This window comes from Equus quagga, chromosome 13 (assembly GCF_021613505.1).
Source record: "Equus quagga isolate Etosha38 chromosome 13, UCLA_HA_Equagga_1.0, whole genome shotgun sequence".
In the NCBI taxonomy this organism is placed as follows: domain Eukaryota; kingdom Metazoa; phylum Chordata; class Mammalia; order Perissodactyla; family Equidae; genus Equus; species Equus quagga.
The window spans coordinates 48,459,114-48,482,251 of NC_060279.1; the positions used below are offsets into that span (position 1 = coordinate 48,459,114).

The window sequence follows — 23,138 nt, forward strand, 5'->3', positions numbered from 1 at the left end:
GTCTCATAGGGTAAGTGCAATATCAGCTATCAATGGCTTGCAGAGTACCTGGAATGTAGTAAACGCTCTCTAGTATATCATAGGCATCAGTATAACTAAAACTCGTGTTGTCATTTTAAGTTGACATAGTATTTCCTCTTACCTGTTCTCATTTAATGCTCAGAATAGGCTTTGAGAGCAGGGTCATTAGCATTATTGTCATCATTAGCCATATTTATAAAGTGAGGAGGGGTTCAGTGACTTGCCCAAGGTCACAGGGCAGGTAAGTGGCAAAGTCAGTCCTTAAAACTATCCTAGAAACATCACTGGATTTACGCATGATTTTCAAAGTGGCCTTTCGGACAGGAGAGTCCGCTCCTCTTGGACAGGTGTGCTGGGGATGCGGCAGTGACCAGGATGGGTGTGAGCCGGCCCTTCTGGATGCACATTTTGGTGGGAAGATTAACCTAAAGAACTGGGTGCTATGCTGACTGAAGAACCCATGCCTCCCTCCAGCGGCAAACCCTCTGCTCAGCCAGTCACTTGATTTGCTATTTGACTGACACCAGAAGGTCTTTTCAGTCTTGCTTCTGCTATCATTTAAATCATAGCCATGCCAATATATTTTCATTAAAAAATTGTTGAGGGGTCGGCCCAGTGGCGCAGCAGCTGGGTTTGCATGTTCCGCTTCAGCGGCCTGGAGTTCACTGGTTCAGATTCCAGGTGTGGACCTGCACACCGCTTGTCAAGCCATGTTCTGGCAGGCATCCCACATATAAAGTAGAAGAAGATGGGCACGGATGTGAGCTCAGGGCCAGTCTTTCTCAGCAAAAAGAGGAAGATTGGCGGCAGATGTTGGCTCAGGGCTAATCTTCCTCAAAAAAAAAAGAAATTGTTGAAAAGATGTTACTTTTGGAGAATATTTCCTGAAACAGCTGGTGAGACTATCGCCTCCCCCCATTCCTCTGGCCAAACTTCCGGGGGATGTGATTCTAGCATTACTGGATCTTCTGATTTTCAAAAGGAGCTAGTCATCTGGATTTTTATATGAAATATCCAAATTTTAAAAATATGGACTCACTTAAAATGTAAACAAAACGTGACTATTGACTGGATGAGGTCTTGGGATTGCCATTTGCAATCTCAGCTGTAACTGTGGTCCTGAGTCATTTCCGAGGTTAGGGAAGATTGCCGTGAGCAAGTGACTTTTGGAACCATGGCTTTTAGAAGAAGAGTGAGTTGGCATTGTTAGGAGAAAAAGGCCAGGAGGCAACTTCCTATGGCTGGAGTATAGACCTACACTGTAGATTGTTGGGTAGGGTAGAGTAATGAGTGAGGGGGATGTGGCACGCAGAGGCTAGACCATGCCAGGCGTTATGTATGGGCCCTGGGAAGACCAGCAGTGATAGTGGTGTGGTTGATCCAATGAACAGATTAAAAACACGGTGCAACGATGACTGGAAGGGGCAAGAAGGGAGCTGGGCAAGAAGGGAGCTGGGCGACCTTGTTAGAAGCTGTTGCCGCCATTCAAGCACATACGTCTTATTCTCATCCCCACAGTGCCAGCACTGTACCAAGCCAAATTAATTTTCTCTTGCATTTTACTAGACTAAAGATGACTATCTTTCAGCTTCACCCTGTCTGAGGACATAAAGGAAGATTTCTGGTGCCTTTCACAGCCTCTGACACCTCTCACCTACTCGGGTCTCCTTTTGGTTCTAATTTGCATTTCTGTCTAATTCTTTTCCCCTTTGTATTTTCTTTTTACACCTAAATGCGCAATTTTCAACTGTCATTGAATAGGAATTAGGAAGATGCTACACTAAAAAATAGCTTCTTCGTAAATCAAACCTTCTGGCGAACATTAGGGTTTAGGTACCCAGTGCCATTTTCTTTCACATCTACCTGCGGGAACTTTTTCCCCCCTCCTTACTGCCGACATATATTTTGAGAAATGCAGCCCCAAGTTGTTGTTTTGCACTCTCTGAAGTCGCTGTGAATTGAATAAATTTGATGTTTGATGGCAAACTGCCACGAGAATTTAAACAACTTGTGAGAGAAGATATTTTTTTTCTCTGTCACTTTAAATTCCCCAAAGCCATCCCATGGGCTGATGGGGACAGGGATTGGTTAATAGTGACTGTCCCTCAGTGTGGGCTCCCAAATCCCAATATACAGTTCTCGGGAGCTAAGACGCTTCTCCTCACCATAGAGTCAAAACGTCAGCGTCATCAGATGGACTTGATAACTCTGAAAGTAAGACAATCGGGATAAATTAACAAAAACATTGAAGAAATGATCTTTGATTTCGGCAAAGCAATGTTTTATTATGACGCATAATGCACCATATTTAGAAGCGTTATTCAGAGAGCATTAGATTCTTTGCTGACCGTGTCGTGAAGTTATTTTTTCTTTTTCTTTTTAAAATGCCCTCAGTTTTCTTCCTCCTTTCTTTGCCCTTACTTCCTCCTTTGGAAAACGGAACAGACGTCTACCTTAAACTAAGCTAAATGCACAAACTCCTGTGCACTTCGTGCACGGTGGAGGGCCTGGCGTTTGGATCAGCCACTTCGTGTGGCTCTGGGTGATGCCTGTCTGCTTGGAGCATGATGCATTTTTTTTTCTGGTGAATCAGAGCTTGCATCTGGCCCCTTTGCCATGCTCCGACTTATGCGGGTTTGTTTTAGACGGCAAATAAATCATTTCTTTCAGATTGGATAAAAAATGGACTGTGCTCTTTGGAAGCAGAAGTCTTCCAGATAATTCTATGTTTGCACTATAAACTATACCAGTCAATTGCACATTCAAGTTTAGATTTGGGCCAGATTTATGCCCCTGAGAAAATCCTATTTTTGCATGATTTAGACAAAAAATGTGTCTGAACAGCATTACCCAGCCTAATTTATATGAAACTGGGCTTCTGCCACCTGGGGTTTCGGGTCTGCTCTGTGAGACGTGTCTGGTATGTGACTAAAAGACCAAGCGAGGAGGAGGCGGCGGAGGGGGGACTCGAGCCCACTTGAAAGGAAGACAGCCATCCCCGCCAACTGAATGGGGCGTGCCCAACCAGCTGGGGGGTGAGGCCACTTCATTGTGCTTTTATTATTGCCTCTTGTGTACAACCAGAACGGCGCCCCCCTCCTCAAGCCATGCTTGGTTGCTACGATCTGTTCCTGGGGGCTTGTGGGCGTCCCCTCCTCCCAGACAGGCCTGGCTTGCTCAATTACCAAAGCCTCCAGCATTCTGGTCCCATATCCTCCAAGTCCCACCTGCATCCAAGTATGTGTGAGAAAGAGGACAAGACGGAGGAACTGTCCCCGTCACCATTTTGGGGGAATTTCTATAGGATGATGCATTCCCCTCTGGATGGATATTGCTTATCCCTTACCTAAGCAAGAGATGTCTAAGGGGTTTTGGTTTTGTCTTGATTTTAACTGTCAAAGTCCTCTTCTAAGGCTCCAGGGGCCTTTGCTGTTCTCCGAATCGCTTTATGGCATGGAAACTCACCCTACCCGATTTGCACACTTCCCAGCCCTTGGGGCCCCTACAAAAAGATTTGATGAATATTTTTTTGAGCACTGACTGCATGCCAGGCACTGTTCTGAGGGTACACTGCTGGGGATGGGGTCCAGAGAAAAATAAGACAGACATGACCCTTACTCCAAAGGGGCTTACAGTTTAGTGGGAAAGGGCACCAGGAATCCAATAATCACAAGATAAATATATAACTCAGTGCACACTACGGTCTATAGTGGGGGTCTGATTTAGTGAGACGCCATGGTAGGGGCATGGAAGGGTTTCCTAAGGAGGGGCTATTTGATCTGAGAACTGAGGGATGAACAGAAGCCTGAAATGCCATTCTTGGAAGGAACCAGGCATGTCCACTAGCTCAGGAGAGGTGCCTTGTGACCAGATAGGGTCAATGAGTTGCCCAAGGGCACTCAGCAAGCTAGGAGTGGGGTCATAGCCAGATCCTCCATGCATTTAAGGAAATGCTTAAACATGAGGGCTCTGCAACCCAAAGGGGCTGAACCGGATGCCCAGATCGTCCTGCTTAATAGCTCATCACTTCATCCTCCTAGGTCTTCATTTCCTCCTCCGTGGAGTGAGGATTATAATAGCTGCTTCCATACAGCGATGTTTTAAGATGTAATTGGAAAAAGTATGCAATATGTTAGCTATTAAATAGTAATAATAAATGTTATTATAATAAATGTTAGCTATTACTATTATTTATTCTTGTTTGGTCTTTCAAAGCAACTCTATAGGATTGAAAGATAAAGAAGGACCCCCCCAAACCCACCCACCAACATTTTATTTTAAACAAAAAGCTGCAAAAGTTGCCCAATCATGCATGCATGCATAGATTCATACAACATATTTATTTATTGAGTTCTTTCAGTGGTGAAGGCATTATTCAAGGTGGTAGGAAAGAGAAGAGGGACCGAGAAATCAGAGTGGAGTCCCTGCACTCAAGGTTGGATTAACTGTTTGAAGAGCACCGCGTTTCAGAGAATCGGATGCGAGGGTTGGAGGCACACGGAGATGCCGTCTTGATTATGCCCTCATTTCACAGGTGGAGAAACTGAGGCCCGGATCAGGAGCGTGTTAGCTGATATCAGCAGTCCCGTGTCATGTTCCTAACGTGTCCTCCATATAATTACCAGCTGGAGTCCGTTTGGACTGAGAATCTGCTTCACATCAGTCTCTACTCTTAGCAGAGCAGCCAAGAGAGACTTTCAGAGAGCTGGAGAAAGCTCCTCACCCCAATCCTGGGCCCAAGATGGTTGGGCCACTTCTGAGGAAGAGCAGAAGCAGCTTTGCTCCTTCAGGATTCTGTGAAAATGTGTCGGTTCCTAGAAGACAGCAACTACACAGGGAGCTGCAGACCGGTGGAGGGTTTGCTTTATTGACAGCGCTAAGTGCTTCCTTCCCAGCCTCTTCCTGTCCCAGTCACAAGCCTCCCCAGAATGTGGTGGGCTCCTAGGCTTGACTGCCACAAGTCACACTTACATTTTATAGTCATAACACGTCTCAATCTCTGACAGGGGGTGTGATGCAAAGAGAAAGCTGCTTTTGGTACAACCTGGTGAAACCCACTCCTTCAAAAAACCATTTAGATGCCAATCCTGGTCCTCCACAGCCAGACTGGACTTTGCTGAGGAGTGCTTCTTGCTTTTCCTCGGGCCAAGGTTGTCAACTTCCTAACAGCATAGCAAACAGCTTCTTATTCTAATTTTTTTACAAACGGATTTTGGGGGCTGATCTGAGGGAGAGTCATCCCAGACTGAGGCAGTGTTAGCCCATGGGGAACAGGACCCTGGCCTGAGGCTCCTCTGAAGTACCTATGTGGGAAGCCATCCATCCTTCCCTCTGCAACGTGTTTGGGGATCCCATGCAAATCACAGAGAGCTCACTTCCCAGCCTGTGATGCCAGATTCTGCTCCTAGCATTGTTTATCAGCAATTACCCTGGAAGTCCTTCCTGTAATTAACCCTAGCTTCATGGACACTGCGATTTGCACATCACTTCCCTCCTAAACGCCGCCTCTTTGCCATTATTCCCTGGGAAGATGAGTCGCTGAAGGAGATGGCTTATCTCAACTCAGTTTTTAACTAGCTTTTGTCTCCCAGAGATGTTTGTCAATGATACAACATTTCAAACCAGGCACTTTGCCCCCCTTTCTTCAACTTCTTTTTTTTTTAATAACATTTTCTTCCTTTCCTCTTTTATATTTCTTCCTCTCCCTCCCGTAGCCTTTCATGCATTCAGGATGTAGGAGAGCCAGCATCAAAGCTCAGCGCTCTTCTGAATCCTCCTCCCCTATGGTAAGCGTGCCCTTTCCCTGTCTGATCATTGACTCATAACCACAGAGCGTCCCAGGCACAGGATGGGGGAGAGGGAGGGCTGAATAAGCAAGGACCACGGTCTGCAGCCCCAGAGGAGACAAAAGTAGAGGATTTGTTCAACAGGGCTTCCCCCCCCCCCCCTTTGGGGATAATTGTTTAGGACAATGTGAGCTGACCCAGTCCAGGGAGGGGGAGGGGAAGCCAGCACCCCCAGCCCCCACCCCATCAACTGGCAACTCCAACCAAGTGAAACTCATCTGGTCAGGCTCCAAATCCCAAGGCCAGGCCAGTCTAAACCCGCTCCCTGGGCACCACCAAGACTTTCGATTGCATTATTGAATTTTAATTCAATGGAACATACATGTATTGATCACCTACTATGTGCCAGACTTTGAGTTGACAGGTGACAGCCACAGGCTTAAACCCTGTGGAAGTTAATGTCCTCGTCCCTCAAGACAGGATTTGCAGGCCAAAGACAGCCCTGAGCTCCCCCGACTCCCCAGTTCCTCCCTCCCCTTCTGTCTCCATTAGGCATGAATGGGCATTACATCTGTTTCTTTTCTTGCTGGAAAGCAAGAGGCAAAGACCCTAAAATGGGGACAGACCAGCACACACCTGGGTGGTCTTTAAATTAGAAAAAGTTTTTGCCAGACCTCCTCAGTTGGGCCTGCAGTCTCAATGCTTTTCATTGCTCTCTGCCCTGTAGGTTGGGAGAAATGGGGTGGGGTGGGGTGGGGGACTCTGGCGGGGAATAGCAAGGGCCCTCCATTGTCCCCTCTTCTCTGAGGCTCACACGGATCCCTCCCCACCCAGTTTCCAGCATTGGCTTCCTCACTCAAGCATGATCTGGTCACTAACAAAGCAGGGGCAGAGGTGGGGCGGGGGGGGGGGGGGGACAAGGAAGCAGCTGTTTTAATTTCACATATTTGTACAGTTTAGGTCCTTTTGAAAATTAAATTGTTTATGTTATGGTTTGGTATCATTTTATTTTAAGCGTAGGTTCTGGAGTCAGGCTGTCTGGGTCAAAATCTTTGTTCTGCAGCTGTGTGACCCTGGAAATTTTGCCTCAGTTTCCCCATCTGTAAAATGGGCATAATAAAAGTTCTGCCTCATTGGGTCATTGTGAGGAATAGTGAGTTAATGTGTAAGGCTCTGTGTTAGCTCTGGTCAGTTGCTGGTGACAGCTTCCAGCGGTGTGTGTTTATCCTCCTGTCCCACATTGAGAGATTTCCCTCGGAGAATTGCTTTGTGTCATTGAGAAACCTGGTCATCTGTGATCTCACTCAGTACCGTTTTTCTTATTTAAAACCACAAAGTAAGAAACAAGATGCCCAAGATCAGTAACTCTCCCAGAGTCACCAGGCGCCAGGCCTCTTCCTGGGTCTAGATTTTCTATCTCCATCAGAAACGTATCTGATCTCAGGCTTTCTTGGGGTAGGGTTGCCAAATAAGTGTAAGTCTATCACAAGTACTGCATGGGAACATACTTATGCTAAAAACATTATTTATTGATTATCTGCAAGTCAAATTTAATGGTATCCTGTACTTTTATTTGCTAAATCTGACAGCCCTACCTGGCACTTTGCTTGCTAGTGTTTTGGTTGGATGCCCTCGTCCTGAAAGTGGACAGAGGCAGCTAAGCTTCTGGAGCTGGCTCTTCTCAGGAATATTCAAAAGTTCCAGAGTAGATGGAAGGAGAGAGGGGTGTCAATGAGGACTCAATTCTCTCTGTTTTTTATAAAGCTGGTGAGAGCCACTCTCAAAGCAGCTGTGCAGGGCTGTCTAAGAGGACAGAAGAATATGCCTTTCTGAAGGTTTTGTGTTTTTTCTGACTTCACAGTAGTGTTTTGCTGGGGGTGTGTGTCAGGAGAGCAGGGCTGTGAGTGTGCCTTCTGTACATCTGGGCTGTGTTGGTGGGTCCTATGAGCTATGTGATGTATCACATATATGCCTTTCATTTTTGTGTAAACATATAGAATGTTTAGCCAAATGGTTAAACTGTTGGGTACAATTGCCCAAACTTTCCAACCTCTCTTTGCTTTGTTCACTTTTTCCAGGAAAGTTCTAATTCGTTCACGAACGGGTGAGACCAGTTGGAGGAGGAATCAAACAGGGCAGACCGATGTGTTCGTGTTCTGGAATTTGCCAAAGGGAACCATCAAGTGAGTCCGGCTAGGCTTTCATGATTGTTATGTGAGGGTCAGCTGATAAAAATTATTAGTATTGCTTATAATCATGAATAAAAAGTAAAATTACTGTCTTAAAGAGGTTTATTAAGAGTGTTCATTTTATAGACGATGCTTCCCACTGAGCCACATCATCATCCACTGGGCTTGTAATGTCAGTAAGTAGCGTAGCCTGAAGAAGAAAGCTGGTTAGAAAACGTGCGTGTGTGTGTGTGTGTTTCTTTTTCTTCAAAGAGAATGATGAGAGAAATTATTTAGTCTCTAGCCACAACAGTGGTGTGATTCAGATCCCAGTATTTATAGAGGCAAATTAGTCAATGCACCAGCATACTAATGTGGTAGACACTAGTCTGACTGGGGGGGAGGGAATGTGGTATTTCTCCAGGAGGTGGTTAAAGGAGACCCAAAGAGCAATACTCAGGATGGAGCAGGCCTTCAGTTATTAATCTGAAGAGGAAGATTGTTTGGTTCTTACCAAACAATCTTCCAAACGTTTTCTTCTCTTCTATTTGCAAAACTGTGGAGAAATATAATTTTCTGTTTGTTACATCAACAAGTTCTCATCCAAGACCCCACAGTAAATAAGTAAATAAATAAATGAGGTCATAATTTCTTAATTAGATCCTAGAGGAGACGGCTGGGAAATATTTTACCAAAATTAAAAGTCTAATCTATGTTTAGAGTTGCTAGATGATATTTCAGCCACTCCGAGCCAGATCCTTGCTAAAGCAAGCGTGAGTTCCTGTGCCTATTAATTCAGCAGCTTCCCTTTAAGAGAGCGAGGGACTAAGTTGCAGGCGCAGTTTGTGGTATGGCAGGAAATCAGCGACAAACTCTGGGAGATTAAAGGAGCTGGGATTTAAGAGTAAAAACATAATGGAAGCCACTTTTTGACACAAACTGTTTCCAACACACTTGCAGCAACCATGGGCCAACAATAATATAATTTACATTTGCCCCCTTTTACCTGCAAGAAAAGTTACTTCGTTTCCTCCCATTAACTGGATTGGCGATGTATCCTATTATAAATTATAAATAGTTTGACTTAAAAATATTTCCTTTCCTGCAATCTCGCTTTGTCTAGTATTTTCAGTCTAATTTTGGGGAGATGGTCAGCTTCTAGGCATGCAGGCTCACCTGCAACCGGTGTTGCCCCAACCCCATTTTAAGATGTTTTGCTTAATTACCAAGAGATGGGATCTCCCTCTGTCCACAAGGCTTGGTACCTGCTGGCTCGCCCTTTTCCTTTACCCAGGAGGGCCCATCCTTTTTCTTCTCAAATCCTATTTAATTTTTGCATTTCCTGATTTTTATCTTGGGACAACAAAAGCCAGCTGCAGTCGGTTAAGGAAACAGCTGAGGGATGCTGGCAGGCAGAGGACTTGCAGGTTTTCAGTCTCAAATTGTGAGAACTGAAAGCCAGCGTGTCAGGTTGCAGCGACTTCTGCACCTCCCAGCTCCTCTCTTCTGCCTAGACACACACACACACACACACACACAGACCCACGGGCACACACACACATGCACACGCACATCCCTTTTTCTCGCCTCTTGTCCGGCGTCCCCCTCACTTTCTACAGCTGTATTTCTAATCAGCAGAAGATACATCTTGCTTGGAGCCAACACTCCTTTTCTCTGCACATTCTTAACCTCCTATCTTATGCATGGATCACTGGTTAGCTTAGAAATGCGCAGACACAAAGGAGAAGCTGACATTCGAGGTTTGACGGCCATAATGGCTGTTTATAAGCCTAATCCATCACGTTTAGTGGACACCTCCATTTTTGTCCCTCTGAAAAGGTATAAATAATAAAATGGGATAGCTCCAGCTCGGAGGTGCCTTGGTAAATATTTTAACTATTTACAAGACCGCACCAATAACAAAAGAAGCATCTGTACCATCCACAGAGAGGCCCCGGTCGCTAAAGGAGACCCAGATGGTTGCCACCATTCAACCAACAAGAACATTTCTGACGGCGGAGCTTTTGTCACATGGTTTACATTTTTTTTCAAATCACAATGTGATTTTTCATTTCTGAACTTGCCCTTCTTCTCCACTGCCCCCAGCAACATTTCTAAAGAAAATCTCCCTCTATAGCCTTTCCCCCTACAAAAAGAAGGAAGTCTTGGAGGAACATGGCAGACATCTGTTTCAAAGCCCAATTCAGAGACAAGTCTGAACAATTATAAACCAGGCCTTCCCCAAGTCCAAATATTGACAGGGGCCCACTCACACTGTGGGTAAACACGCCAGCTGAGCCCCGAATGTGCCGTGCCATCTCAGACTGAGTGCATGACTCTGCTTCCTTTGGTTTGAATTTACCCTTTCCTGCTAGGCGTAAAGAGAGGAGGACTTTTGGAGTTAAAGGTATTTATTCCTGTGGACCCTGTGCCTGACTATGGGGGGCAGACAGGCCATGAGGACAGTATGTGGCTTTTGAAATTGCTCAGCAAGTCAGCTTTCTTTTCTGTTCTGAGCATGAACAAAACCGAATCTGCAGCCCATAGCTGCTTGGTAACTGCTGGAGACTTTAGTTGTCTCTAAAGCACCAGGAAAGTCAACTTTTTAGTTACACAAAGATGGCCAAGAGAGAGCAGGAGAGCGGCGTGGTTAAGGCACCCAGGTTCTGGAGTCATGGTAGACCTGATTTGGAGTCTCAGCTCTGGGGCCCAAGGCAAAAGCTTTCTCTGCTTTGAGCTTGAGTTTCCAGGCTATAATATGGGGGCAGTAATAATGTGAACTTCCCGGGATGACTGTGTGAGTTACAGGAGATGATGTATTTAAAGCGGGGAACTAAGCCTCAACAAAGGTTGCTATAATTAATACTGACAAACCTATCACAGAGAGATCAAATCTTTTGAAACTAGAAGATGAGGCAGACAGCAATTTCACTTCGGCTCCCTGCCTCCAGACAGCACCGGCATTTGAAGTTTCCTCGTTGGGGGGGCAAAAAGAAAACAAAACAAACCATGTGACCACTCTCCAGGTCTTTGAGAAACCTGAATGTTCATTTCTTTTCCAAAGGCTCCATTTAATTTTGGAGCTCCCACTTTCCAAATTTGGTCAATAAAATTAACAGCCTCCTTTTGGGTGGAACATCACACCTCCAAATGAGCTCAAGCTGGCGCGGGGATTGTCCTTCGGAATGTGAGATTTACATTTCACAGTTCCTAGCCAAGTAATGAATGAATCAGAGCTCGTAAACAAACGATCCTCGCTTCCCTTGTTCTGTGGCCCCCAACGTGGGGTGTGTGCTGCAAAGAAAAATATTTATCCTGTTTGTGTGGCGCTGGGTCCCTGAATGGCCCACCAATAAAACAACATCATAAAGGGCATTTCACAGCTGAGCTCGCAATTTAATAAACAGATGCAAACAGAAGGCCTTAGAGGTCAACAATTAAAAACAAACCAGCCCGAGGTTCTCCCTGGAATTCCCTTTCTCTATAAAGTAGAGAGGACCAGGCCCCCGCAGCTGTGGCGGGCTGGGTGAGGGATGGGAAAGACTTCCCAGCCCAGAGGAGCTCAGGGAGGTCATACCGGTTCTAAATGATTATTCCAACAACTCCCTTTCCAGCAAGAAAGGACAGCTTTGGAAGCAGACGAAGTCCAACTCATGGACCCAAAGTGAGCTGGAAAATGGTACAGTAAGCTTGGTTGACAGCAAACACTGCGTGTCAATTTCTCTATTTTCTGTGCCAAGGACAGTAAATATTCGAGCCAATGATCTGAAACTGTGAAGAATCAAAGAATCGCTTCTGTAGAGTGGATTTTGGAATGGATTTTCTACTTAAATTGGAAAACGTGTGTGTGTGATGTCTGCAAAATAACAAAGCCACTGAATAAAGGCCTGGAGAGGTGGCCATGGCCACCATCTTGTAGCCACTTCCAACTTTTCCCTGTACCACCTCTAATCACTGTTCAGATCCAGGCCGTCACCATCATGGGCACACTTGTCAGCTCCATCTTACTCTGCTTTACCTGTGCCACCTCAGGCTCCTATGCCTTCTTTCCCTGCCTCACTTTTCTCTGAGGTTCTAAAGGGGGGTAAGCATAGCACCTGTTGCTGGCTGAAAGTGTTGGCTCAGGATTTGATGAGGCCATGCATGTAAAGCGCTGAAGACAGTGTTTGCAAATGGCAAGAGCTCAAAAATGCTGGTTTCCTTTGATGGTATCTGTCAGTCGTAGAGGCTCACACTTGCTGCTATGGCAGGTCACGCTCCCCTAATTCGAGAATGTGTTGAAGACCTGTAAGCCCCTCATTCTAACATGCTCACCCTTACAAAATCCCAAATGCCTGCTCAGCTAATGCCTACAACCTCCCACATTCCTCCACTGATAAGAGGGGAAATGAAGGATGGGTTTAAAGATAACTGTTTGCTGTGGGGGCAGACCTCCCATGGACCCAGTGCCATCTGGCAGGCAGAGGGGGGCCCTGTGTCAAGTGGCCGGCCACACCAAGCTCCTCTCCCGTGTCAGCTTCAGGACCCCAAAGTCACCCCGAGAGTCCTCACTGTAAGCGACCACCACAGTCGGTCTAATTTACGCACTAAACCTCATTTTCCTCACATATGGAGAGTAGGGGCTATGAGCTTGACAAATCCTTCAGGTACTTTGTATTTTGGTGGAATTCCCAGATATCCCAGGGGGCTCCCACACTGCCCAGGGGCTCATCTTTGGGTGTTTTATGGTTGTTGGAATCCTCCTTCCCTTACATTAGTTACTTTGGAAGCATATAGACTTGAGGACAAATCCCTTCCCTGCGGGTTCTTTTTCCTTTTTAAACAAATGAGAAATCGGCCTGCTGGGGAACACGATGCAGTCTATACAGAAACTGAAATAGAATGATGTACACCTGAAATTTACATGGTGTTGTCAGCCAATGTGACCTCAATAAAATAATTAGATATATATACACATCGTTCCTTCAAAGAAAACTGAACACTGGAAAATAACTATATACTTGGTTAGAATAGATGACTGCTGATGAAAAATATGCTCAATTAAGTTCACAGCATAAATAATTTCCTATGTGAATTTACTAATAGACTTTTTAGAATAAGAAAAACGTTAAATTTAAAAAATGAGAATGTACAAAAAGCACTGTTAGGGACCGGGGTTCAAAATTACGGTCTCCCTCTCTTTTTCTTGATGTCAAAGGCTTGTATTTCCCTTCTCCGAAAATATTTCTTAATATTAAAAAAAGATCCCCATCTAGGCATTTTCTCACCTACTTGAATGAGCCTAAGTGAGGACTTTTATCATCCTGCTGTCAACGAAGACAAAACGGAGGTAGCCAAATTGGATATTTTTCATCCATTTCTTTTATTTTTTCAGTTTGATCTAAAACTGAACTTTAAAAAGCCAATTATAGTGAAATATAACATTCACACAGAAAAATGTTTAAAATATAATGCTTAGTCTAACAAATGATTACAAAGCATCTGTCTGAGTAATTACAGTCCAGGTCAAGACTTTCGTTCCTCTCTGATCCGGACACTCAGAATAGATAGAGCCACTGTTTTGATTTTTCTGATAATCATTTTCTTCCTTCATTTTACGGTTTTACCACCCAGACGAGTGTCCATTAACACCATAGTTGGGCGTTCCCTCTTTATGAACTTTACAGGAATAGATACATATTGTATGTATTCATTTGTGTTTTCCTCCTCTTCTTCAACAGTAGGTTTGTAAGATTCCACCATATGGCCGAGTGAAGCCACGGTGCGTTCGTCTTCTTTATTGCTGTAATCTCTTCCATTTTGGGACTCTGCTTTATTTGCCTGCTCCAAGTTGGTTGACGTCTGAGCTGTTTCTGGTTTTGGAGTGTGAGGTAGATTGCAAAAATTAATTATGCCTCTCTATATCCATGCCCTCTGACAAACGACTGACTTTGGCTAATAAAAAGAAGCGGTGGTGTGCCAGGTGTGAGCCAAAGCTTCAAGAGGGCTGGCGTATTTCCACCTGCTCTCGTGCACCTCTGTCGTCACCCTGAGAAGGTCATGGGCATGTGAGGCTGCTCATGCAAGGAGGAGGATGAGAGACACGTGGATCCCAGGAAACTCAAAAAAGCAGAAGCGAGGCCAACCCAGAGCAGTTGAACTCCATGCAAGCACAAGCAATAAATGCTATTGTCACATGATGTTGACCAATGCAGCACTATTTAGCAATAGGCAAGTGACCCACGCTGCCATAGGTAATACTTCTAAGCTTATAAACGTTCTTGGCAAAATTAGTCATTTTAACTCAGAGTTCTTAAACTCCACACGCTGAGTTCTTTCCATTGTACTGGACTTGAGTCTTTTTTTAAGTAGCATCAATGAAAAATGTCATCTGGAATTAAAAATCAGACTCCTAGCTTATGGGTCTAAATGGGAAAATCCATCTGTGGCTGTGATGAGCTCTCTCTAGATCGTTTTTTTTTTGTTTTTTCATTTTAATTTATTTATTTACATTTGAAAACTTCAGCTCTTCAGATCTCTTCTTCGGTCTACTGGGAATGCTTCTTGTGCACAGCATTCTCTTTCTTTCTTTGCGTCTCTGAGTTCTTTAGCAGAAATTGTGGAATGATCATATAGTAAAGGGATCTAGATATCTCGATCAGTACCTAGTCTGGATCAACTTGAATTCAGGGGTCTCAAACTGATGGCCTTGAGGACAAATTTAGCCCACTGGCGTGTTTTATTTAGCCTATAGTATTTTTAAAAATTTTGAGCCAATGTGAAAGAAAAAATCCCAGATATTTCATGCGAAAATCAGATTTTAAACTTTTCTCGATTAGTATTTTTAATATTTTCAGAATATTTACAAACACTTGTCCTGCATGCCCACATACTGAACTGTTAATGAAGCTGAGAATTGGCTGTCGCCTTTTCAGGGACACATGGTCTCTAATTTGCCACAGTCCCTGCTATTCCTTATTGCTCCCTAATACTGAGACCGACTGTTGGTTGCCGTTTTAATAGCCCTTATTGTACTGTTTTCTAATGATGGGGAAATAATTCTCTGCATCCATGTCTAACAAAAATGAAGCAATAAAAGAGAGTGAGAGGGAGTTCTGATTAATTTTTCTAGCCAATCAGCTTCTAATAAAAGTCCTTATTCAATCACAAATATTCAATTAGATCTGTCACTCAGTTCCCAGCTTCAAAACCTTCAATGACTCTCCATTATATATTGAATAAAGTCCAAATCCCTTAGCTCAGCATTCAATTCCTTCACAGTCTCAGTGCAAACCTCCTTTATAGCCACATCACCTACCCTATATTTCTGTGAAAATTAGGCTCTAGAAACTCTGTACAAATCAAAACTTCCGAGTCTTCTGGATCCCACTGCTCATTTAACATCCTTTTATTTTGGCCTATGCTATTTCCTCTTCCTGAATTGTCCATCTCTCATAAATACGGTTTATTGCCTGTCCCTTCTGTTAAAATGCTGCCCTTCTGCTAAGGACTGAAGCAAATGCTTCTTCCTCTACGATGCCCTCTCTGGGACCCACTGTCAGTATTAATTACCTGAGTTCTTTTGGATCTTCAGTTCTATGTACTATTTCAAAACATAATTTCTTTGGCTCTGACTTACAATCTTGCACAATATAGTAACTAACGTCAATTGCGTACTCACTCCATGGGAGGCACGAGGCGACATGTTTCACGTGTGGTTCGCTAAACCTCACAGCTGCTCTCGGACATAGATGTGATTGTTATTCCACTTTACAGATAAGAAGACTGAAATCAGAGAGTTTCAAGGTCACAACCATGTAAGTCATATAGTTAGGATTTTCTTCCTGGCATTTTGGGTTTAGATCCCAAGTTCCTAACCACTAGGCAAAATTGCCTCTCTAGCCTCTCCTACCAGATGATCAGACAGGAATTGCATATCATTTATTTCTTTCATCCAGCTCATCCTGGCACAATGCTTTAAACATAGTGAGTATATAAAGAATGCTAAATGAATGACAGAATCAGTGGCATAGAAAACTGTGCCTGTCTGCTTACCCTCTCTCTTTTCTCCTGAGAAACTCATTGCACTACTTTACCCCTCAAGCCTTCGTTGGTTGTTTGGGGCTGGACATCTGAGACTGCCTAGCGAATCATGGTTCTCTAGTCTCCTGGCAACACTGGGTAGTCTCAGGATTGGGCATGTGATCAGGTATGAGCCAATAAGAATCCTTCTGTGAGACTTTTCGGTCTATAACCAGGCAACATCAACTGTCTGTCAGCAGTGGTGAGTGCTGGAAGGCATAAAAGCTGGGAGATCTTGCCGACCATACTTCCTACTGTAGGGGAGGAAGACATTTCCTCTACCCTCTCTGGGTTCGTCTGGCCGGAGAACAAATTAAATTCACTTGAGACAGAATAGCAGCAGAAAATTAAATAAAGCTTGATAACATATATACATGGGAGAGGTCAGGAAAGCTGAGCAACTCACCAAAATGGCTGAAGCCCCCACCTTAAATATCATCTTCCAGCTAAAGACAAAGGAGGATGTTGGGGTTGGGGGGAGTTAGTTACAGGAGGTTACCAGAAACAGGAATAAGATTATTATGCAGATTTAAGTCCTTGCCTTTGGTATTCATTAAGAGGTTCTAGAGATAAAGTCATCCCCCTCTTCTTCCTGGTACAGAGGGAGGGACCTTTACAGATAGAGATTTCCTTTACAATGTAAATGTCTCCTAACAAAGGGCAAGCAAACTCCACTCCTCAGAGTCACTTTTATTAAAAGTAACCAGCCCCCCAAAAAATCCTCTTGCCAAAGAGACATATCTTGGGGTGGCCAATTCTAGGCCCCCACGCTACCATGCCAAGAAGCCAAGCTGCAGAGAGTGAAAATGAAAAGAACAGGCAAAGAGAAGCTGAAATGTGAAACAGGGAGAGAGTCTTAATAGCGTTCAGATCACTATTAGTTCTCGTTCTTGTTGTTGTTCCTAAAGTCAGCCTCCGTCCCTGACCGTCCACCAGCTTGGATGGTCAACCTTTCCTGGAATCCATGAGCTGGTGTATTCCCTTCTGTGACTACTGCAGCTTGAATTGCACTCCCATCACTTCCAAAGCAGTCCCAAAGGCAGAAGTTGGGTATCTGTGGGCACAGATATAAAGAGAACACACGTTATGTATTTACTGAAGCCTTCAAGTTCATGATGCTTGAGAGTTAAAAAATGAATAAGACACTTGCTGTCAGCGAACTTGCAAATAATTGTAATTTTTTTATTCACCTCTGTATGCTCAGCACCTGGCCGCATGACTGGCACATAGTAAGATTTCATAAATGTTTGTTGAATAAATGATGTGATACTCAAGATTATGGAATGTTAGCGAGGTGTAATTGGGGCATAGAAGAGGAAATTAAAAATTCTGCTAGAATGGGGAATTGTAGATTGGTGAGGCAAGGTTTCCCAAAGCGGGAATGTGTTTGAGCTGAGTCTTAAAGGATGTGTAGGGGAAATGTGCATATTTGGTGGATAGAAAGGGAAGGCAAGACAGGAGTCCAGCAGAAGCAAATGCGTATGTGAAGGTGGGAGACATAAGAGAGCATAATGAGTTCCAGAAACTGAAGTCCTTCTATGAGGCTGGATTACGGTATTCGAGGAGGATGGGAGAAGAGGCTGGTGAGGGAGGCTGGGCTGAGTAATGCAAATAGAGAAGATTAAATATTTACATAAGCTCATTAGTGACACTGTGTGCATGTGACAAGTATGATTTAGTTTAAACCTCCAAGGTTTAAACACCCTAAGTGCAACTGTATCTTTTTGAAATTGATTACATGACATTAATAGGCTCCTTCTCAGCTTCAGTGGTGATCATATTCATGATTTACTTCCATCTCTCATCCCTGGGGTCAGGACAGTCCACTCTGACCTCCATCCTTCCTCTCACACCTTCCTCAGGAACTCGGCTTAGCTGCTAGTAACCTCCTGGTTTTTGTCCTCTTAAAGCAATTTTGCTTCAACATTTTAACAGACAAATTCCTATTATTATGAGGACCAGTAACAAAAAGGGATCCTGTGTCCAAAAGCTATTTTCCTGATCCTCTGCATTATCCATTAAATACAATTCAGGCAGAATTCTTTAAGAACTTGTAAGGTGCCCTATAATAAGGGAGGCATGCTCTAGGAGTGTCTAAGATCTTAAAGTACACAGGGACAGAATTCCTTCCTCTGAAGACCTTACGACCTGTTAAGGAGACAAGATCAATATCATTAAGTTTGACAATGCCGTTTGCTTTTATAAAATGTTTATTAAATGTTTACCGATTACAAAGCACTTTTGTCTATATTCTTATGTTTGGCCTTATCTGTGCAGTGGATAGTATTACTGATCACTGTTGTTTACTGGGGCTCTGGAGAAAGGTAACACTGGGTCCAAAGCCTTAATTTGATAATTATTAACCAGGCATCAGTTAGGAGAGGTGAAGTTTTGCTGCAATAACAAAGAACTCCAACATCTCAATGATTTAACCCAACAAAAGTTTATTTCTCACCCATGCCTGTGTCCATTGAGGGGTGACTGGAGGCTCTACTTCTCATATACGTACTCCAGGACTCAGAAGGACAGAGCAGCTGCCTTCTCAAGTGGCGCTTTAACAGAGGGAAAGAGAGATCTGGAGGGTCTCAAACCAGCAATTGTATGCTTCAGCTCATTGACCAGAACTAAGCTCATGTCCCCACCCAACTACTACTAGGTAGGCCACTTTCTGAAAGCAAGTCATAATTTTTACTCCTGAGTTTTTAGCAGTTAATGCCAAGAGGTTTATCTGCATGATGATATCTGTATGACTTTTGGTGTGTATGAGATTTAAAAGCAAAATCTCATTGCTCATGATAAGTACACCTACTCCTGGGGTTAAAGACCAAAGAAGATGCATTATTTTAATTTTTTTCTCGTAAATAAGATGCCATGGGATGAAGTAAACAATACTTTCAGCAACATCCTTACCGCAAACACGTGGGCTGCATGAGGTTTCTTTTAATATCGTCCTTGACCATTGGCTGGTGGTAAAACGCTATAATGTAGTTCAATGAGAGTGAATCTGCAGGGCTTCAGGACCCAGAGGTCCTCACACACAGTGCTGTGTGGGGCTGGCCTAATCAGGGGAGAGGTTTCAGAGCCCACAATGGAGAAGCTGTGGAATGGCAGTTCTTCCACCAAAGCCAGCCTGCTGAAGTGTTTTCTTGGCCTCCACGTGTTTAAAACTTTTTTTTAGTTAATTGCCAATATTTTAGGTCAAGAGATGTCATATAAAAATCTAAATTTTAAACTTTTATGGAGAAAAAAAATAGAGTATCTGGCAACCTTTGACCAGACCTGCCTTCTACAAATGAGTCATGAGCTGTCCTGATCACCACAGTCCCCTCTGGCCTACTTCCCTCCGGTCTGGTACCTGCCGTGTGTGTCCCTGGTGGTATTTGTGTCTGTAGCTTCTGGTTTGGAGGACTAGATACATTGTATTCTCTCTGTATAATGCTTCAAATACTTTTCTCAAGTAAGTTTTTAAGAAGCAGTAACTTGAAAGTATTTTGCAATCCAGAATTTCGTATTATTATCCCCATTTTACAGATGACAAAATTGGAACTCAAGTTAGTGACTTGCCTAAAGTCATACAATGAAATGATGTCACTTCCAAGGGACAGAGCTGGGGCTTGGTATCTGAACATGCCTGATCCCAAGGCTCTGTTGGATGTAGCCCCTTCCTACTGCTCCATCTATCATCTTATACTGCTCTCCCTGCAACTTGCTCTCAAAGTTCCTGCCTTGTTGTCCTCCTTTCATTCCTTCCTCTGAAAGTGTCCTGCTTCCCACCTCATGACCTCTCCACTTGCTCTTCTCTCCATCTGGAATTTCTTCCTTATTCTTTCTGTCTCCTACTCCTCCCATTTGCTTGACCCCAAAAGAGCTCACGTCAGCCGTCTTGACATGTGTTACCTAGTTCCAAAAGGTGAACTGGACCCTCCATTGGAAATTGGCACTGAGAAAATGGAGAAAGCAGCCAGTGAAATGTGTTGAACAGGACCTGAAAGTTAATGTCACATCAGGGTGAGCAGCCACGATGGGCAGACCTATGAGAACTCGTGCCCTGACTACAATAGCCACATGCTAGACTGTGCATAGGAATTCAGACATGAAAAAGAGAACCTTCATCTCTAAGAAGCTGACATACAAGTTCAGTGGCTCTAGAATTTTAATGTGCATCTAAAGCACTTGGGAAGCTTGTTAAAAATGCAGATTCCTGAGCCTTAACCCCAGAAAGTTTGGTTAATGAGACTAGGGCATTCAGCACTGGATCAAGTGGAACATTCCAGAGCTGCTGAACTGATTGGCAAAATATTAAAATACTTCTTTTAAATACCAATTCCCCAATCTCCTTGGGAATTCTCCCTCCCCATTTTAACCCAGGACCCCTTGAATCTCCCCATAATCAGCAAACAAAAGAGGAATGCTTTGGGAGTTGGGCTCTCTGAGGTCCCTTGCCAGTGCTGCAGACAGCATTCTGTCTGATCGGTACCATTCCCTACCATTTATTAAATGTTTTATATTTGACTCCTGAGGAATGGGGCCTTGGAGCTTGCATTTATCAAGCACCCCAGAAACTTCTAATCAAAGAGACATACTAGCCATACCTTTAGAAACACTAATCTCGTGGACCGATGAACTGACAGGGATAATACCTACAAGATAAATGCCATGATGGAAGTACGCAAAGGATGGAGCAGGAACTTAGAAGAGGGAGCTAATCTGGCAGTGCAGTGTGGGGTTGTTTGGGAAGCATCCAAGAAGACATAAAATGAGCAACATCTTGACAGGCACCCAGGAGCTCTCTACGATGCAAAAGTATTAGAAGCCGCAGTTGCTGTCATGTAACACTCTCAACTTAGCAAGAGATGGGAAATGTCCACATATGCAAAGGCAGGGGGTTCTCAAGCAGCTGCATGGAGACTGAAAACAAAACGGCAACACCAGGGTGTAGAAAGGGACTTCCTCCCAGCTGGCTGAGGGACAAAGAAGGCCCATTTCGTCCTTTCTGTGTTTATCCTACAAGGCATCACCTATGAGCATCTCAGAGATGCATGGAGAGGTACAGTAGGAATTGATGTAATCTGGAGTGTGTTGCTGGGTTAGACAATTTCTTTTCAGAAACAGTCACTCTCTCTCTTCTACACTTGCGTGAGAGGAGAACACCTCCCCACCCTTGACCTCTGACATGATCACCTGACTTGTTTTGGCCAATGAGCTTTGCTCATACAGGATGTGGCAGAGACTTGAAATGTTTTTATGTGGTTGAGTGCGTACTCTTGCATGTCCACCATCACTGTGAGAAAGTCATGTCAGACTGGCTCTCTGGTGCCAGGAGGAGGATGAGATCAGCCAACCCACAGACACGTGAGCTGAATAGGCACTTATTGCTCTATGCCACCGAGTTTTCGTGCTTGTGGGTTACAGAGCTACAGCTAGCTGAAGGGGCAGAGTGTGACAAAACTATGTCAAGGGCTGGAGAAACCCACCCAAATCAGACCAAACTGTTTTTCCTATTTTGCTCCAAGGTAGCCAAGGGATTAACTATGGTTCCAGAATATTCTTGTAAGAATAGAAAAAGGCCAAGAAAATGAAAGTCAAGGGAATGAATATACTACTAACGAATGTAATCATAATGTTGTATTTTGACAATTTATTGAGCACTACTAAATGCCAGGCTCTGTGGCATGTGCTTTAGATGGATTATCTCATTGAATTGAAGTTCCTCTCTCAATCAGTCTCGTGTCCCTGTGCTCTTTTTGGAATAATTGTGAGGCCCAGAGGGGGACCAGTATGCAGACTGTGCATTTTTTGGTTCCTGTCTAGACCATTCAACTCCAAACTGAAATAGCTGACCTGAACGAGGAGCTGGGCTGTAGGGGGTTGAAGTTGGGGAGGCGCAAGGCTGAGCGGGGGAAGGGGACAGAGGCTTAAAAATAGTGGGAAAAATATTGCATAAGGGCTTGGAGATAAACAATGCAATAGTTTCAGTGTCTCTTCCCATGACTCAAATCATGGGTCTTAGGAGTGTATGCTGGTTGTTTCTGAGTCAGGAAAAGGTGTTCACTTTCCAGCAAAAGCAAGGGTCCCACGCCAAACAGCTTCTGTCTGTCTTACTCTGAGGCCATGGTGGGGTCAGCATGGGACTCCGTTAGTTTCAGAAGAATAATGTAATGCTGGCTGACATGCGCCGAGCTTTAATGTTGTGCAAGTCAGGGGAATAAGTGCTTTGCATAAATCATCTCCTTTAACAAACCTCTGAGGCATGTGCTCCGGATATCCCCATTGCACCCACAGGGAAACTGAGGATCGGGGAAGCTGAATCACTGTCCAAGGTCAAATGGCTTGAAGGGCTAGAGTTAGGGTTCAGGATTAGAAATCTGTGCTTCTCTACATTTGAAGCTATCATTAACAATTACCCATTGAGACATGGTGCTTTGGAGGCCTGAGAAATTCCATTTTGGTCGTGTCTCTAAGGAAGAAGGCAGGGAAAAGGGTAGCATCCCGGCAGAAAGTAAGGCTACTATTAGCCTTTCAGACTGCACGTAACTGCATTCCATCTCTTTTCATCTCGCATGGAAAGTCTCCAAGACATCGGTGCTGGGCAAAGTCTCATGTGAGCTGATTGTTTTAGGACGAGGCAAGACGTTGGAGGAGATTTTAGAAATCAGATGAGTTTCCCGGCTTCCACACACTCCTGAGCATCGGATCCAGGTGAGTTTGGGCAGAGCCCAGGGCTTTGAGGGGCTTCTGAGGCACAGACAGGTGAGAAGACCCAATCCCTTGCTGTAGTGGGGGAGAAGCTGACATCAGGGAGGGGATGCGATTTGTCCAAAGCTGCACAGTGAGGGGGTGGGGGCCCCACCCAGAGCCAGGGGGCCCCACACCCGGAGTCTGGCTCTTTCTGCTGTGTCATGCTGCACCCTCCTTTGTCGCTCCCAGGGTGTGACTCATGGTGGGAGCTAATCCTGGGACTCTGCCCTCCCAGGGGCTCACTCTGACAAACGTCATTTTCTGGTTTTGAGGAATGAAGGAAGAGTTCCAAGACATTAAATGTTTATAAACTAGAGCACGTCGTGTTTCTTAGCTTAACCCCGCTCCGATTCTTTGCTTTGTT

General features: G+C 44.3%; 1 long non-coding RNA gene across 1 annotated transcript; it reads left to right on the top strand.

Annotated features, from left to right (window-relative positions):
• Window positions 1-3,640: 3,640 nt before the first annotated feature.
• LOC124250026 (uncharacterized) lies at window positions 3,641-22,729 on the top strand. The gene is made up of 3 exons (XR_006891515.1): window positions 3,641-5,807; window positions 7,886-7,990; window positions 22,605-22,729. It is a non-coding gene; the product is annotated as an uncharacterized LOC124250026 (long non-coding RNA).
• The last annotated feature ends 409 nt before the right edge of the window (window positions 22,730-23,138 follow it).